The 20362-nt window shown below is 38.5% G+C and overlaps 1 protein-coding gene across 6 annotated transcripts in view; it reads right to left on the bottom strand.

Annotated features, from left to right (window-relative positions):
- Nucleotides 1–20362, bottom strand: part of LOC116428980 (tubulin monoglutamylase TTLL4) — a 262924-nt gene that overhangs the window by 78749 nt on the left and 163813 nt on the right. For 3 of the 6 annotated variants that reach the window (XM_031981286.2, XM_076373811.1, XM_031981287.2), the window contains one exon: nt 6083–6118. The gene's annotated coding sequence lies outside the window, so the exon portion shown is untranslated. Of the gene's footprint in view, nt 1–6081; nt 6119–20362 lie in introns of those variants that run through there. The other 3 variants (XR_013000067.1, XR_013000068.1, XR_013000069.1) reach the window with 1 other exon arrangement.

The raw sequence follows: 20362 nt of genomic DNA, 5'->3' as shown, positions 1-20362 counted from the left end.
ATGGACGTTGTCAGAGGCTGCGCCGCAACGTCCTTCAGAGACAGGAGAACAACAGGCGTCGGAAGGATCGCCGACGTCTCCTGTGAGGCGTCGCGACGGGCGTCGTTACGACGAGGAACGCTGATAGGGGAGCATGAAGCTGGGAGAGGTGGCCGGCGTCGCGACGCCGCGGGGTTAATTTTAGACGCGCCACCCGGCTGGCACTGCTAGGAACGCCCCCGACTGCCGCGGCTGCGTGTTGCGCGGATAGATTATCGATTTAATGGCGCCAGCTGAGAAGATGAAGATGGTAGGTTGATGGTTAGACTGATTGGAGAAGCTACTTTGATGAGTTTTGATGGGGTTGTTTGGGATGTGGTTATCGAATATATGAGCCGTTTTTTGGTAACATGTACTAGCAGTTTATTTATACCTGTTATCATTGTAAGCAGTGAAACTATTGGATACAAAATAAAGGTAAACAGTATTGAATTTTTCTTGGGAGTAGAAACAAAAGGAAAGATAAAACACGTATGCGCCTACAACATTAAAAGTATTAAGGGTTTGCGTTTGAATCAATGTAAAAATGTTGGTAAACGTTAATTAATTCGTATAATTTATTATGTAATAATAATTAATACAATTGTTAAAGAGAATAAACGATATTTTAGCAATAAATGGACTCATTCAACTTACAAAGGAAACATTTTTCTGTGACCAGTTTATAGTTAAACTTCTTTGGATTTATTTATGAGGATGTCGTATTTATTGTGTAATTATAAATATAAAAAGACGATATCTGTATCTCACTAAAATTATCGTTAATTCATTTTTCCCAAAAATAGGTTTAAACCACTTTAATAAAGAATAGCTTATATAAGCAGAATTTTAGTGCTTTGACCCTTTGTCTACGAGATTGTTTGAATAGTTTAGAAATTAGATAGTAGATTCTGTCAATATAACTTTTGATTTTAAATGTATAGATTTGATGTAGCCAATGGTATAATTATCCTCGAAGGGTTGAATGTTTTCGGACCAATTAGCAAGGTGATCTATTGAGTTACTGTTGAATACAGTCACGATGATGCAAGTTTCGCAGTGAAAAATCGAGAACACTTCCAACGTGATGGGGTTATACTTTGAATCTTGATCCAGAAAAATTGATTTAGACTATAAGTTTCCTTCCGACGAAAGCAATGTGTAAACACTATTAATTTTCATTAATGTAAACGTACATCTATATTTTAAAGATTTCAAAAAATTGAGAGGATTGACTAAATAATTTTCAATGATGTAAAATCATTGAAGAGTACACACCCAATGAATATGCCTCTAAACAGTAAAATTCCCTACAAATTTTCTTACTCTGGATCCCCATAGATCGAGTTATTATTAGAATAAGTAAGATGATACCGTAAATTAGGTAACTAATTCTGAGTTTTAACGTGGCTTAAGAATATGAAAAGATTATTTGAACAGCCCTTGATTTTTAAAGAAGAAAAGTAGCTTCATTGGTACTTTTTACAGCCAAAAATTGTTTACTTGGTACCCACGAATTTTCCTTCGAAGCATGTTTCCGTTAAATTATCAAAACTACCTCCAATACTGCGATACCTGATTCAGAACTCACCCTGAACATGTGTCTGCGCGTGTAGCGACCCATTTCAAAAGTTAGTGGAGCTTTCCACCTTCTCTATTCTATCAGGGTCGCAGAACGTTAGATCGACCATTTCCGTAGAATGTCTCAAGGAAGCTCCGAGCTTTCGAAGCTTGCCGTCGGTAAGTGACGCGACGTTGTAGCAGGGTAGCATGGACACGACGAGGGATGAACCCCAACGCGAGTATCGATTCATTTTCCGATACTTTTCCTGTACTTCAACTATTTCCAATCTAACGTAGAACCTCGTGCGATAGTGTACTTTTCAATTGAAAATATCGCACTAGAAAAATTATAAATAAAAATGAACAGAAATAGTATACTTATTTCATGACAATTGAGTTAGTTTTGTACAAAAATATTTGACATCTATATTTTCTTTCATAATTAATCATAAGAAATATGATAATATTAGGCGATACTGATATTTTGATTTAATACAAATTTTTACATTTTTATTTATTATTATCAAATTTGGATATGAATGAATGATTATTTATAATTATTTTAATTATAGGAGTTATTTTTTAAAATAATAAACATTTATTAGGAATATTAATATTATTATTTTGTATAATTCCATTCTTTTGTTTTAATCAATTTGTAGAAAATGGGATAATTAACGGTTAGTGTTAACGCTGAAAGCATCACGAGGCCGGAGCAGCTCGACTGCGTTTTTTTCCCAACGCGATTCCGTGTTTCGTGTTTTATGCTCGGGCAACAAAGGAATCAGCGCGCGTGGTACAACGCGCACCGGAAATTGGTTCGGTCGGAAGTTTACTCCCGCAGGTGACACACGTTAAATCGGCGCCGGCGGCTCGTAATCCTTTTCATCGTTCGCTGACGCGCCCGATAATGGCGTGTGACGTGGTAATGCCCTTATTCTGCCGCTGCGCGGCCCGGTCACACTATTCATCTCGTATCCTGCGTTTACTAGTGAAAATAATTGGCTGCGAATACGGGTCAACGGGTGATTGCAGACGCGCAATTCGTCTGTTCGCGTGAAACGATGTTCAATTCGCAACAATTAACTCTAGATTTACGGAATGCGGCAATTCGGCGCACATTGAATTTTGTAAACATTATTTGTTAAACGTTTATGTCGATTTTTATTGATGCAATTGCACGAATGCTTGATTGTCTATTTTTCGAATCCCGATTTTCCGAGATCTGGTGTTAAGTACATTTTCTTTAGAAAAGTATGATGTGCATATATTTTTCAATTGGTAAAAGTGAAAATAGTTGGTGTCGAAACTATTATATAAATTGTTTATGAAGATGTTAATGTAATTGTTAAAAAAAATGAAAATTTGTAGTTTCTGAAATTTACTTCTAAAAAAAGGTAAATAAAGTTTGATGGAAATAAGAAGAAAGTTATTTGTGATTTAAAGGTGTGAAGCTTTCAATGCACAAATAGGGAAAATAAAGTAATGATTAACCCTTTACGGGCGAATGTCGACATTTCAATCACAACTGATTTAATGATTCAATTAATATATAATTTAGCTTCATCTGCTGAAGGTTTTGCATATTTCAAAGAATCGTCTTCAGCAAGAAGTTAACTCTACGGTGAAAAATAGTAAAAAAATAATATTTTTAGAAACTTTTTAGCTAAAAAGAGTTCAAACTTCGCATACAAATTAAAAATAGCGGTTAAAACTACAGCAAATAAGGTAGCTCTCTTGAAAACTACAGAAAATGGAACACTGTAAATGAGAAAATGTACTTTTGGATAAGGTATGTATTTAAATGTATTCAAAATCGTTTCCTATAAGATTTTTAAACGATAAATTCCACAATCTCCGATGGGAACGATTACACCTGAACTTTTCCGCATTTTTCGCAGAACACAGTTTCCGAGCTTGTAATCAACGGTAATAAATTTCTATTACATTTTAAATCATAACTGTCACAGTACAACCCGAAAATTGATCTTCGACTCTTCCCACCTCCATTAATTACCAGAATATTCGGCCGACCGCATTTTCCCGGTCGCAACTCCGAAGGCTGTCCTCGTCCCTTCAATAAGAATGACAGCCGCCAGTTAAGACGGCCGACGAATATTTCATTAAAAGCTACACTCAAAGTTTCATAAAAATCGGCAGATGCCACTCCGATAGGTTCCATCGGGAATATTAATATCGAGGAAAGACGCGGCACGAAATAGGCTGAGCGAAATCGACTTTTAATTAACGAGCATCTATTACCATGCAACAACGGCCGAGTTCAATAAATTCATCGGGCGATTTTACGAGAATACGCGCTATTAACGACGCGCGCGGATCAGCCATAAATGTCACCGATTAGGGCGAAAGGTCCCCGGCAAAAAATCGAAACCAGTTATTAAATTACAGCGGCGAGCGCGTGTCGTATGCAGCTAATGTTTTCAGAAACCGTTCGACGAACCCCCATAAATAAATAGGCGAACGCGCGTTCTCCATGGGAATAGCTGTGACGGTCGGAAAAATCGTAAATGAAGAACGCGCACAGAAGAATGCACAATGTAGAGAACGCATAACCTATAAATCTATCTGTACATATCACCTTGATGCAAAAATTTTGAGATTTTGAGAAATAAAGAGTTTTTCAATTTTTATTGACTTAATCCTCTATAGTCCTGTGTGACTTTGTCATTAATATATTGGCATTTTGTTAATTGGCAAACATCAATCAATGCAGGTAGTGTTTATAAAATCATAAACTCGTTAAATTTTATAATGCAATAATAAAATTGTTAAAGAAAATCAACGATTTTTTAGCTACAAATGGACTTATTCCGCTTCCAAAGGAAACATTTTTGCGACAGAATTTTACAGTTGAACTTTTGTAGATTAATTTATGAGGATATCTTATGTCGTTGATTGTGTGAATATAAAAAGAGGGCATATATCTCACTAAAACTACCATTAACTCATTTTTCCCCAAAAATGGATTTATATCACTTTAAAAATAGACTACACATATACACAGATTATGCATATTTTACATTGTGCACATTTTACATCATACGCTTTTTTCTTATGCGCTTTCGTCCGGTTGTGAGATGATTTCTCTAGCGGATAGACACAGGGGCAAGAAGTGTGGTTTTAAATTATAGTTCCACAGTTTTGATTGGTCACTTGTAACCGTACTGACGACCAGTAGATCAGTGACCGAAAATAATAGGAATTAGGAAATAATAGGGAATTGAGTAGGAAAAACTGAAAATTGATCGATCAATTGAATTTCTCAGCGTAGCCAACAAATGATCTCCCTACAGTACATGTGCGTTTTCTTCTGGCTACGGATAAAGGTTCCGGTAAGCACGATCGGATAAAAAAAACGAAAAAATACGGGGAAAAGAGGAGAATAAGGAAGGGGAGAAGAACACCGCGGAAATTATATTTTAAATGCACTGCACTGTTGGCGTTCGATCGACTGCATTGTCCGCGCAGGGCTAATTGACGGTCGCATAAATCATTTTAACGTGCATTAATTCACCACTTACACATTCTAATGGATAGTCGCGGGACAGGGGAGGGCAAACCGGTGCTGCTTGATATTCAAGAAAAGTGCGGCCAATTTGCGGCGCGACGGACGTTTCAACTTTGTGATAACGAACATCTGCGAGCATCTCGTCACCGTCATCGACGCGATTGGAGGTTCCGTAATAAAGAATCATTACCTGCGGACTGACTGTGGAGGAATACCTTTTTAGGGCAACGGACACGTTCGATTACAGACGAACAACTTCGGGTCGTCGAAGATGGCGGCGCTCGGAACATGAAATTTAAATATCACGGCAAATTCGAACGTTTACGACGAAAGATAGTTTTTAACACTTCGCACTTATTTTAAATGTTATCAGCCGTGAACTTGTATTTATTTTTACGAAAATGAATGAAAGTAATTTACAGCGGTGGAATTCAACGTTTTATATTTTTTTTATTTCTTATTATTATTATAAGATTTAATTTTTGTATTATTTTACAGTATGGTATTTTAAATAGCAAATTTTAAAACTACCAGACGGGTCAAAATGACTCATTTCCTGATTTCTTCATTACGCGAATATTAAAAATATAACGGATGTTTCTCTGAGAAATTGTTTGAAAAATTGATTTAGCAATAGGCAAACTGAATGGTAAATCAATTGAAGACTCAACGGATGCACTCTTGAAGTGTTTACAAAGGAATTTCGAAAAGTCAATTTATCTGCTCCGTAGTTTTAATGTTAATATCTTCCTTTTCTTCCGAAATTTCTTAGAAAATATTAATGTTTCATGTGCAATTTCTGAGATGAAATGAGTAAATGTTGCGAAAGAATATAACAAAATCGGAAACCAAATATAGTATAATAAATATTCATCAATAATTAAAAGTAACTGTTAACTTAGTGTAAATCTATCGGCAATAATAATAACGGAAATATAACCATACATGTAACAATATTAATTCATTACTCACCCTTACTAGCAGCACGAATAACAGCACAGCATATTCCTATTAAACAAAAAATTATAGATAAGTACAATAACAATAATCCTTAAAACCTAACAAAATAAAATAAATTTCACTATAAACTTCATTGAAGTAAGACATAATTATTGAAATAAAGAAAATTGCTATGTCAGTTAAGAACCATCCAAAAAATTAAATATCCACTTCTATGTAAATTTATGCACACCTTACCACTGATTTCATAAATAATACAAAACAACGAATTAATAATAATCCAGAGAACATTAATCCTTTCAAATTCCGGAGTCAATCGGATGTTTCTCATTTTTCAGTTTCTTCGTAAAACGAAGATTTTCCAGTTCAGTCCACAATGAATAAGATACATTTTTTAAAAGGACACAAAATGTAAAGTTCCGCGCGGAGCATTATTATTTTTATTAAAACGACTAAACACGACATTAAGTAATAAATTTCGACTGTACGGTCGCACGGCAAATTACCCGGCGTGCACCCTGTACCCCGGAATTCTTAACATCTCGTGTCGAGCTTCCGTGCGCCGAAAGAAATTGCACCCTTTTGAATTACACGTGATCCCAGACGTCGCGAATGAGACGCTTTAATGGTCGCATTAAGGGCAACACGCGAAACTAACGAAGCTGCTCGGGATAAAAATGTCGAGTAACAATTTCTCGACAGTCAATACGTCGAATCGTTTATTGGTGCCTATTAAAGGTAACTGTACATCCGATCGCGGCGCACCGTATATTGGTACACATCCGGCGAGCGAGTTCATTTCATTTAGCCCTAAATCTTGCTGTTATCGAGTCCGAATTAATGGCATCGATGTTATCATACCGCCTTTAAGAACTTCCGCGCGGATTCAGCGTTCATTCAGATGTTGCTATAAATTCCGCGAACGACCGTGGACCGCATACGTCTTCGGATAGCGTTTACGATGCGCATTTTCAGTAGTTTATCAGACGTGCAGGCAATTCTTTATATCTTTCGTAAAGTTATATGAAATACGCCAAATTCTTAATGGAATCGTTTCATGTAAACTGATTCTGTTTTGATGCACGGAAAACAAATCGACTGAACTCGCGGTTTAAATTAATTTTTGAGTTTTATTGGTTCATTATATACCTAAGAACTTTGTCGCGGTTTTAATAAAGTTATAAGGATGGAGTATCAAATTAGTTGGAAAACAATTGAAAACCTTTACTGATTGCTTTAATATAAATTAATGCAGTTTAAAATTTGTCTTTTATATATTTATAACTTTTTTCTTGAAAAAACGAACTATATGTATTTATGTTACGAAAACAACAAAAATATTATAAAAATGCAAGTTTACTAGCATAAACACTAAAACTTTTGGCAAGAATGAGATACTAATACATCAACAACTAGCAATGACACGGTGCAATGCAGCGCAGAAGTAAATAAAATTTACCTCGCAATAAAAATACGTAAATCCTACAATTGTAAAATAACATACAGAAATAATTGAAGTAATTATAATTTTCAAATTCAAAAACTATGTCGAGCCCTACTCGACGATGGACCTGCTGCAAGAGAATGTTATGTCAAACTCGACGTTGGATCCCAAAGGATTAACAAGTGTACAGAATATCAAATTATAATATATTACATTAAGCATATTTTACTTTATACATCGTCAATTAAGTCGCAATGTTTTCCGGATAAAAAGCTTCGCTTTGCCTCGAGCACACAAGAAAAACGCCGTGACGCGTGGTCAGGTGGTAAGCGTTAAATTCAACGTGAAATCTCCGCGTCAACTCTGGTGCAGCCTCGTAAAGCAAGGATCGGAAGATGTCCTCTCTTCGGGGACTCAATCACCGAGGTTTGACGGGTGTCGCGTGAACCCGTGTTTCAATTTGCAGCGCCGCCCGTTCGATCAATTAGGGGAATTTCGGGACGCGGAGAGACGAATCGGCGAGAGAAGTCGCTTTCTCCCATGGCGTGGGGGCCACGGGGCACGCGTAAATGCAACCGCCGGCCCCATAAAAAATTTAACGAAGGTTTCGACGGCGCGGCGAGGAGCAGGACCAGAGTACGCTCGCGTATTCCGCCAGGAGCGAGGACAACGGGACGAAACGAGAATAAAGAGCAACGCGAAAAGGGACGGCGAAGGGACGCGGGGGGAGGTGGGTGGTGGAAATGGGTCGGGGCGGAGAGGAGGTGGGGAAAAATTAGCAGCAGCACGTTTCAAGCTGCGCAATAATTCCCGAGGCGCGTGTTACTCGTGGGGTACGATGTTTTCGTTTTAAAAATTTATGGGCGCAACGACTCGTGCAATGGCCGCCGCGAGGTGAATTTGCACGAATAAAAGGAAAAAAGGAGGCGCACTGCCTCCAGAGACGTTCACCACGGCGAACGGAAGGCAGCCAGCCGTGCTGCTGTCTCGCTGATTTTAAGTAGGTACACAAGGGATTTTAACCCCTTGGGCTATCGCCGCTTCCGCGTTCGCGACCGTTCGAGGCGTACGGTGTAAGTAGTTTGGATTTTTTTACCGAGGGGCAATGAATGCTCTCGAATTTTGACACTGGTTTATGGAGGCTTAAGCTGCGTTTTGTTCTACTGTTATTACACGAGATTTTTGCTTATGTAAATGGAAATTAGAATTTTAACCCTTTGCATCCGTATGTCATGTCGGAAATGACAATGGAAATTTGTTATTTAAAATACTACACTGTAAAAGATTACGAAGATTAAATCTATTATTATTATACTTTAGAGCAAACGTGAACATGAAATGTGCCTAGAATTTTTCTCCTCTTTTAAAGAAATTTTTCATAATAAGGAACTTACGTCGATTACAGTTGAGAAATAAATCTTTAACCCTTTCGACCCTGAATATGTATTATTTTTGAACATGAATTTTGCGACAAAAAATCTTAACCAAAACACATGTACTAACAGCTGGTTACCACTTAAGCTGTCAGCCATAAGCAAAGATCCCCGCGTGGTACAATTATTCTTTATTTAGGCGTTTTCTGGCTTTCCGACAGAGTAAATCGAGACGAATCGAACCGGTTCAGATTTAACAGCGAAAAACTAGTAGTAAAAACTCAGAACGAATATTGTCATCAGTAAAAAGAATGTTTAATAACTCAAAAATCTTCGTTTCATAAGCAAAAAACTGAAGAAATGAGAAATATCCGATTCACTCGAGATTTGGGGTATTTCTCATTGTTCAGTGTTTTACTTGTAAAACGAAGATTTTCGAGTTTTTAAAAATTTGGTCTACCTACAATGTTCGTGGTATCTGTGTGTGCCATTCTGGACCGAAAGGGTTAAAGTTCTTTCGAATACGAATGATACACGCGTAAAGTTAAGAGCCATAATTTGATCGGCGCCCGATAAAGTTCCTGAAAAACGCTAATTGTAGATGCCGACGAAGTGTTAAGCTCCGGCTTCTTTCTTCTTTTAGTAATTAGACTTTTTAGTAATTAATTACAATTACCCGCTTAAGTAAAATGGGATGAAAGGATGAACGTCGGGAGAAAACAAACGATGTACGCGATCCATCCTGTGCAGGATACGCAAGAAAAATGTTTCCGCAGCTGCGATTCGAGAGACCTCAACTTCTTCCCGGTGCTACGGAAATGACGTCCATTGGGAATTCACTGAATTTGTTCGTCCCGGGATGAGACCGTGTACACGATGCGTCGTCGTGTAATTGGACGATCATAATTATCTTTGTTGATGTCACTGAAATATTTTATTGATATATAATTTGACCTAAATACACGTACACAGGATGGGACGTAATTCCTGATGCGAAATTGATGTCCGTCCGGTTCATAATCCATCTAATAAAAAAGGAGTAAGTTACCGAAAGAATTCAGAAAGTCCTCGTACGCTGACCATTAGATTAATTGTATTGCAGTAATTGTGAATATTTGCGAAAATCTACGTAACTGTGAACGACTTGTTTATCGCGTCTATTCCGTTACCGATTGCTCCTTATAGGCATGTCCGACAGTGTTTTTAAGCGTACGAGTGCCACGGGTCTGTTAAAAAACCGGTCGAAAAATGTTAAGCGACGCGATCGCGTTTCTTTCGTTTCAGCTCAGAAATTGAATTATTAGGAAGACGAATAAATAAACTTCATTTGATTCTACGAACCAATAGTCTGACGCGTTTAGGCGATCGCACTGTTTGGTGCTCAAACGTTAAACGAAACATTCGAATTATATTATTCTGTTATTCCAAGAATAAACGCAATAAGAAATTCAACAATTTGTTGGAGTCATTGGTATTGTTTAAACATAATTAAGTTGTCCGAAGTGAACTTTGTTGAATTTTCTTATACGATTCTTATACAAATCACGCACCACTTTATAAGAAACTTCAAAAATTCATTGTACCAAAATTCTCTACATTTTCTTATTGAAAACTAACAGAAGCAAATAATAGAGGTCTTGAAATAAGAATTCACGTTGTTTTATCCTACTAAATTCTCTTTCTACACGATTTTGATGTAATTCGATCATCTGAATTAGAAAAGGTCTAGAACCAATCTTTATTTTTCCATAGATAAACATTCTTTCACGCCGAAAGTATCCATCGAGTAAAAAGAGAATTCAGTGTACATTTGTAGAAAGCGTCTAATTAAGTAATAAAGAGCCTGCGAAATATGTTTGTTCCTAACTAATCAGATTCTTCCATATCATCCAATTTACATACTCTCTTACACCGCGCTCACGCGACGTCCGCACCCTAAGAAGCCCAAATCATCGGCTAAGAAAACCCTGTGTAAAAATTTCGGCCATTCAAATCAACGAAATAATTCCACGAATCCAGCATCAGCGATCCCTGTAAACACGTATTGGAAAGGTTAACGCTCCGCCGGCAGTTTCACGTGCTCGTTTTCCCTAGCCTTTAACAAGGTGGATACATACATGAACATTTCACGGATCGCAATTACGTCCAAAGACGGCCCCGCGACGTCTTTCCCGGTGTCAGGAGGATGATCAACGAATAGAAGCTCCGCTACACGATTCGTCGGGACAAAATATCGATGCCTCGAAAGTCCAGGGGGGAGACGGTGTTTTTTTCCCGATGGGACGCGGATAATTACGGTGAAAATAACGACGGTCACGTGACCGAGGCGGTGCAAGCCGAGCGTAGACACGAAAATAATGACGACCAGGATAATGATGATGAACGCACGGAAAGAGAAAGGCTGTGGAACAAGCGAGCGCGAGGCCAAAGCCCTGGCCGCGGAGTTTCAAAGTCAACCAAATCGAAAGGAAAGTACGAGAAGAAATAGAAGGGGTTACTTGTGCGAGGTGGTGGGGTGGTCGTTCGGCTAGGAGGTGGCAAGGGCGAGGAGGGAGGGGAGCAAAGGACGCAGGGGGCCCTAGGGGACCCGGGTGGCCGGCCAATAGCGGCGAGGCGACGGCCGAGGGGGCGTGGCGCCGCAGCTAGGCTCGAACCTCCGCCGTCCGGTCTCCGCCAATCGCGGCGCGGCCGGTGATCGGGTCCGCTCCGGAGCGGCCCCAATTGCGCGCCGTCTCTTAGGAGGAATTACAATAGTTTACTGGCTCCGTTGAAATAAAACCAGGCACCGTGTCTGGCGACCGCTCGCTAAAACCCTTTCGTTGTCGAGTTTCGCCGGGCAGTCGATCAGGGGCGATCGGCTTGCTCGTTTTGCTCGACTGCTCACGGCCGAGTCCTCGCGTCAGGCAGATGCGAGGCGTATCCTTCCTTTCCGTCCATCTTTCGTTTAAACGGCGTTTCGCCTTTGCGGGACGTGTTATTTCCATGGGACGTCGCCTGCCAATATTGTAGCGATATTCAATGCGCCTGAATGGGGCCCGATAAGACGTAATAGTCGCTGCGATAACTTCGTGTAATAATTATTTTATCCCTGTTTCCGGAGTTTATATTGCATGTTTAATGCCTTTAAGTCGTTGTATACGTGCTGGGAGAATGCTGCTTCGGTACATGCGGTTTGTCCTCTTGTTGCTGGTAGTATTAATGTTCCTCTCGTTAGTCAAATGAAAATTCGCGTGATAGGGGACTCGTGGACTTAAGTAGCTTTAAAACTAGGTTTACGAATGTTTATTGTACGCTTTATTCTATTGTTTCTAGGAAAGTATGCGTTCGTGTGTATAGACCGTGAAAATTGTAGCTTTAAGAGCAGAGTATCGCGATGCGTATTTACATAATTGCACGAATGAAAATCAACTTACACTAAATAGTGTTTTAAAAAACTCAAAATCCGTCAAATTGACGGATTCCGTAAATCTAGCGTTAATTTAGTATTATAGACGCCGTGTGGGACCAATTTGTTGCTAGCATTGTCAATTGGAGTAGAACTCACTGACAACAGTCTGGGTTAAAGATAAATATATAATACAATGTAATAATAATAATAATAAATCAACAATGACCTTTCTTCAAAGGGAATGAATTATTATAAATTGTATGAACTCTCATTTTCGAAAACCAAAAACATTATTGTTAATATTACATTTATTTCTAGCTCGACTGTTTGTCTTATTCTCGATTCCGTTGTTAATTTTTCTTTATAGTCATTCAAAGTTATCGGTAATTACTCGAACATACGTTTACCATAAAATAAATGAGACTTCAGGTTTCTCGTTAATCCAATTAAGTTTATGCGATCGCCGAAAGGAAGATATTTGATTGAGTCATAACTCGGTGCGGATTTTTATACGAAATCGAACTGCGCGTTATTTGTAATGAAAATAAAATGCCGTAATATACTCGCCATTCGGCACGATAGCCTTTCGCCGAACCATATTCCAAAGTTAGCATCGAACGGGAACTCAAAAATGCGTTATAAAAGTTAGCCAACACGCCGTACGGCAGTAGGTAATTGCAAACAAATGTCAACCTGGAAACCCCGATAACGCAAAAACAATTCCGCAAGAAAACCCGGCTCGTGTTTTCTACATTCTTTTTCTACCTTTCCTAATGATTACATGCCGGGCCACGTAAAGAGCAACGAGCAATTATATTCGGCATTAATAGGCGCGCGGAAGAAACACGGTTCATTATGTCCTAAACAGTTTTTACAGAAACATTAAATAACTTTTTCCCGGATATTTACATGGTCCGCGGGACGCGGGCGCTTTATATTTTCAAAACAAACCGGCCATCACGCGGGGAGTCCCGTCATAAACGAATCCCCGCAACCTCGATTTCCCCAAAAATAGAGGCAAACGAGAAACAAGAACGGGGGAACAATAAAAATACGTTATTAAATAACAAAAAGTAAGAAGCAATTAAGACCGGCTAAACCGAAACGTATAAACAATCGTTTAAAGTTACAGCGAGGGCAGAGACAAATAACGATCAATTAGCGGCCGGGGAATAAGAAAACTCGAGTTCGAGCCGGCAAGAAGCGACCCTTCCCCTCGGGCAGAAAATGAGTCAACCGGCGATGAGTCTCACGGATCGGGAATGCACGAACTCGGCCAAAAACTCCGAGACACCTTTCCGTGGAATAAAAAGAAATCGTCCGGGGGACACGGGGTGGGGGAACAACTTTCGTTTCTTTTCGTATGTATCAGCGATTTCAAGGCGAGAAGAAAAATGCGGCGTCCCCGGCGCAGGGAGAGACCGCCGGGCCCCCTTTTCTCCCTGTCTAAAAAGCCTCTAATTTTTCTGCGGAGGGGCCCCCCTCCTCGCCCGTCCATCCTGGAACGCTGTTCTACCCACCTCCCGAGTCCCTCACGGAGTCCTGGCCTCTTTATTCATCGTTTCACATTATGCACTTTACGCGGGCTCGTACACCTGTGCGCCGTGGGCTCCTCCGAAACGCACAATGCCACTTGTCCCGGCGTGCAACCCCTCGCGTGGGGTTGACGGACGACAATAGGGGTTATGCGGGATTCCTCTGCCCCACCCCGACACTGATTTCGACGCGCCGCGGCCGAAGGGAGACGGTGCCCCTCGAGAGCCGTGGAATTCTTGAATGCAGCCCGTAGCAGATCCCCCTCCGTGAAAGTAATAAAGGGGATGCTCGATCGAGATGGAATAGTTTTGATAACCCCTTGTTTTATAATATGTCAGACTCGTGGTGACGATTTTCAACGTGATTTAATAAATACATATTAATAGAAATTCAAAGTAAATATTCCTCTTCTGTAATCAGTTGTACTTAAGAAACTCTTACCAGTAAATTATTAACACAAGGGGTTAACCGTTTCGTTCCGAATGGAACATATAGGTACCATGAATATTTTAAATTATTTATATCACCCCGGAATTTGGGGCGAATAGGATATTTCTCGCTTTTCAGTTTTTTTGCTTGTAAAACAAAGATTTCTAAGTTTCTGAATAATTTTTTTACTGATAATAAATAGCTGAATAAAATAGCTAGTATAAAGAAGATATTCATTCTGAGTTTTAACTATTAGTTTTTCGCTGTTAAATCTGAACTGATCCGATTCGCCCCGGTTTATCCTATTAGTCGATTAAGTATTAATGTAACCAGCGAAGACGATAACTGTATGAAGAAATTAATTACAAATAAATATAGAATAGAAGTGCTGAGGCTGTTAGAAATATCGAGTTTATGCGGTGTCAACAGTTAAATTCTGGTTGGACAAATTCGTGAACTGTACTCTCTGGGAAAAGAAGTCGCCGAGGGAAAAAGTTAATTGCAGATTTTTAAATTACATTTTTTGCGTAGAATAACTTTCTATCGATTATATCACCGATGTCCAGTCAAGTAAGATGATCCTTCTTCGAAAAGACATACAAGTACGTCACTTTTTCTTATTTGGGCTTTAAAATCGCATCGACTGCAGGCATCATTAGCATCAGTGTAAATACACTTTCACTGTGCTTAATTATAGTCTTTATATATCGCTGCAGGACCGATGCTTTTGTAGAATTTAATTATTTTTTTAGTTCTCTTAATAACACGTCCGGACATCTCCGGTGTCGCTTTCGATATTCAAACGTCTTTGTTTTCGTAAATGCGCGCGTCGCTTGGAAATAATTCCGTGGGCCGTGCGCTTCGTAAACTCCGATCGGTTCCCTTATTTAGAATTGCGAGAAACTAATTACGTTTCACCTCATTACAATGCGCAGTACCTTTGTGTCGTTGCATTAACCCTTAACCGCGTTTCTCTGCACCTGCACATGCTCGGGGAACAGATATAAACGGATATGAATGAAACTGGCATGTTATTCAAAGTAGGCGGGAAACGGTGCAGTTTATTTGTTGCTTGTGCATCGCGTGAGTTAAATCGGTGATAGTGAATCGAGAAACATGGCTGAATTGCGGAGAACGTAAAGCATAATACATTCCGTGTAAAACACGCATCAGCAAACCGTTCGCCAATTGGCAGTCTCGCATTGTGTCATTTATGCAAATGTATTACTGTTGCTTCGCTGGATACTTGTAATTATCCTGTCTGTAATTCAATTAACTAAAACAACCGAACAATCACTGTGATTTTTATAAAAATTAGAGCAATTTGTTTCTCGAGATTCGAAGGATCTTTTAGTCTTGCATCTGTGCAAATAAATGGATTCAATTGAAAATCTTTAGTAAAAACGCCTGTGTAATTTAAATACCTGCAAAATAAGAATTCTGACATGTGTCAATTTGACCCGTCCGGTTTCAGTGTTAATAGGTACTAACAATAAGCGTATTATTCAGTCCATTCACAATTGAAGCATTATTTATCATTATTTAAATACAGCTGTACATTTATATTATCAATAACATACAAATGTTATTTATCTCGAATGACTCATTTTTACCTTCACCTTACACTTACTTCTATTTTCACTATTATTTCAATTTGATCAATGGACACTAAATTAATTGATGCGATACAATTGCAAAAAATACAATTAAAGAATCTATTAAGGTAAGAATAATTGATCCAAGTATATAATCGATACACCAGTGAAGTACCAACCGAACATATGCCCACACGTGCACTGCCGTCAAGATATAGATAAGTTTTTGCTTTTAATTGGACGTCAAAACAGATCAAATTTAATTCACAAAATATTAATGTAACAATTACCCGAGCAGTGCGCAGAGATAAATTACTTTGCGTTATAGTTTTGTTTTTCTGAGTCAAGTAGAAGTTAAATCTCCGGTGGCATCCCACCGACGAAACTGGCTTTAACCCATGAAATATTTATTGGTAGCATGTGCGTCGGCACATCCTCCCAATTAATTTTTATTCCGTAAAATACTTTCAGACTCCCGTCTCTTTTCATGATTTATGTTATTAACTCACTAGTTTCGGTGGTTCGCGAAGGTGGTTATTAAATGCACTATAAGTGATGTATCGTACCGTTATTACTAGATAGTGGGGCCTTTACGCATTTTACGCGGACACGGCCGAGTAAAACAACACAATTTAACGCACACCTCAATTTTCTCTTTTAAACTGATCCAATGATTCATTGGAATAATAAATTTATTTCGGACTCTTCTTTTCGTAAATTAGCACGTTAAAATGTAAATCCACTTAACACTTGCAAAACCATCGTCAAATATATTTAGCCCCGTATATTGCGATCGAAATATTTACGAAATTGTGTTCGCGTTATGTGCTTATTCTGTCGCGACTATTTTTCGCTAAACATTTTTTTTCAATATTAAAAACAGAAGTATGTTTAGCCCTAGAAGAGGGCTAGACTAGAACACTGTCAACCTTAATTTCATAAGAAAAATTAAAAACAGAACGTACTAGACACTAGAATATGCTATAGCCAGACTTATGTTGCTATATGTTATTATCGTATAAACTATGCGTAGACTATGTGTAGATCAACCATGGACCGCAATGGGGTTAAAAAAAGTCTTGATGTCTAACTGTATGCAGTAGAACCTCGATTATTCGATGTAATCCATCCGATACCATCATTCCTTTCAATAATAGTCTCCATGGTTATAAGATTTTATTCAATAAAACATATCGTCTTCAATAAATATGAATAATAATCAAAATTACTCCACATTACAATATTAGATGAAAACACGTATAAATGTAATTTACCCTTCTTTTCACAAAATATGAAACATCGATCGGCACATACATGCGATGGTAGCGACCGTGTTAATTAGGCACTCAATAGACCAAGGAAATGGAGACCCAAGAAGAAATGTAAAATTCGGTCGTGCATATTCACCGATGCAATCTAAAAATCGCGATGATCGAGTTTGTGGACGTTTTCCATCGGCGTATTTTCCTCTGTGAAATTGTGTGGCATCCAACGTGTTAATAAAGTGAAAGAACAGCTATGGTCGGTTATTTGTAACATTACTTTTAAATGAACGATGAAGACTTCTGCCAGGTAGCAAGTTACTTTAGCAGATAACTTACTTGTACTTTGTAAAGCATTTATTTCTAGACGTGCATAATTTTTCCAACGCGACTTACAATTCAGTTTGTGATATCAATGCAACAAAGATTACAAACAATTTTAAATATCCTTTTAATCATACTTACTGATAAGATCAGTAAATTCGATCCTCTAACCGATTCTTTCCCAGAGTTCATGCAACGGGTTAGCAAAAGCTGTAGCGCAAGAGGCTAATCTAGATCCTAAAGTCTTCGAAGACTTACGAAAAACGAAAATCGATTAATCATCGTTGTTAAATGTACGATACACTGGAGTTTATAAGAGTCTAGTCGAATGGTACCTGTACGTCAAACAAAACGACCCCTCGACCATGACAAGATATCACCGAAGTATTGGATTACTTCGACGAAAGAACCCGTCAGAATTCCTAACCAGAACGACATCTCCGAGTCGAGGTTTCCGTTTTCTTGTTCCAGTTTACATGCTGGTGTCTTTTTATTCTCCCCCACCCCTCCCCCCGCCGACCCGCACGATCGCGTGTTCCCTCCGATCTTTCGTTCCTTTTGCATTTTTGATGAAATATACGTGCCGGATGACGGACATACCATAACAAGAAAGATAAGGCGGTGCTGTAATTTGTATTGCGCGCGTTTCCACGGAGGAGCGGAATTAATGAACAACTACATTTTATTTAACTTTTGCAAAATTATGTGGTATTATAGACTTACGTTCTCAATTATAATTCACAATTACACTGTTGATGGTAACGTAGAATAATGGCGTCGTTTTGATAGGATAATGCGATCATTGTAACGGAACAGCCAATAAATGTCAATGTCGGCTTATGTTGTTTCAAAGTAATACGTATCTACTTTCCCAATTTGCAGTATTTGCTAACATTGAAATATCTTCCGAACTAATAACTTTTTAACATAACTAGCTTAATGCGACTATATAGAGAAAAATCCGCTGCGTCGATCGACGCACTAAAAATCACAGAATTTTATTTATGGAAACATCATATTCGTGTCTATCTATAGAAAAACTAATAAATGACACAAAACTACAAACTCTTCGAAATTATTAATTTTCCATTTGAATCTTCTTTTTTATATGATGGATTTATCAGTAATTTGCATTTTAAAATTGGACAATCTGCATACGTATAAATACATCACAGTGTCGTTCGAAATAATAAATTGCCAAATGTCCGATGAGGAATTGTCAGAACTTCATGCGATACGACTTCATGTAAGAAATCGTACGGATTTATCTCGAATCATTCTGAAAAGTGAACACTCTGCTTGCACAGTTCTACATTGTTTTTTTCTCGAGGACGCTTTTGTATCAGGAAACCAGCTGGAAGGTAAAGATGTAATTTTTCTCGAAAATTGTAGGAACTTCGACGTCTCGTTAATATACAGAGACATCTGACATCTGTACATTTTCCGGTCGGATATTATTAAAACACACGCATTAATATCCATTTCATTAAACCGGCAGGGTATACATTTAAATAATAACTTAATCCGATCGCAAAACGTGTTGCCCGTACAAACACACGAATGTTAATTCGACATTTTTATGTGTGACATCATTTCGATGTAAATTAACGGACATTAATTCAACATTTTTGTCAACGGTACAGAGGTAATGTAGATCGGCGAGATTCCATAAATATGGTTCAGCGAATGATTCATGAGATGCATTGCAATTAAACCGTCTTACTTTAATTAAAAGTCGCATTACGGCAATTTATTTCATTGGTGGTATAAAACCCCGGTTTTGTTTTTCGCAGTTTACAATAGATTCCAAAGAAAACTACAAAATAGGAGCTTCTATATCTCGCCACTGTATTTTGTTTCAGTAATATACGGATTATAAAAACTTTAATTTCAAAATTTTCGAAGAATATAACAATGAAATATATTTATCTTAACAATAACTATAATCTATACGCTAGATTTATTGCAGAAGTGGAACAGAAGTATAAAATTTAATGTAAGACAATAAATACACAGAGGGGGTTGTCTAACATCAGGGTAAAATACTCGATTATTTTTCTTAATAAGTAAATCAATTCTAATATAAGTATAAACATTTAGATAGACGTTATATTATTTCGAGTCTAACTTCCTTATGATATATAGTTCGGAACGTGATGAAAACTTTAAGCTGAACTTAACAGGAACACGAATACTCCAGCATCCTATCGATTAAGGAAAATACGTTCTATTTTGCTTCCACGAGCAGAAACATAATTGTTCTTAAAAATCCTATGCCCTATGATATCTAAGATAATCTATGATATCTAAAAAAAAAAAAAGAATAGAAAAATCCTACGTTTTTCCTACATCTGCACTCACCCTAAAAATGAACAATTAGTAACAAAAAACTAGCGTTCAATTTTACCTCAAACGAGCATAACGACACTTGTTAATTACCGTTTAAGATTTTATCACAAGCCTGACACAGCGTTACAAGACAAGGAGCTAATACCAAAGTAATTACCGAATACCTAACGAAGAAACAGATTACATGCCAAGCGGTTTGAACGAACAATTCTCAGGCTTCACGTATCGAAACACAACGAACATAACGAAGAAATAAATTACACGCCAAGGGGTTAAACGAACAGTTCCCGGGATTTACATATCCCCGCAGGATCGAAAGGCCCAAAGAAAAAACACGCGAAAGTGCCCGGCCGGTCGGCCGCGAGCGTCCTTCCCTCAAAGATAAATATTTTCCTACCGCAGCGGACGCGGTGGGAGCCTCGCGTAGGGCCCCGCGCGTCCTCTCGCAAGCAATTAATTCGTCAAATTGATATTCCTCGGTAGGAATTCTCGGACGGTCCCGAGAGATCTCTCCGCCGCGCGGCCGCAGCATCCCCCCCTCGTCGCGCCGCGGCACCCCGCCCGGCAGGTTACCCCGTTTCGAAAAACATCG

This window comes from Nomia melanderi, chromosome 14, assembly GCF_051020985.1.
Source record: "Nomia melanderi isolate GNS246 chromosome 14, iyNomMela1, whole genome shotgun sequence".
In the NCBI taxonomy this organism is placed as follows: Eukaryota; Metazoa; Arthropoda; class Insecta; order Hymenoptera; family Halictidae; genus Nomia; species Nomia melanderi.
Note: the sequence above shows the minus strand (reverse complement) of the source record. Positions and strands in the feature narration are given on the sequence as shown.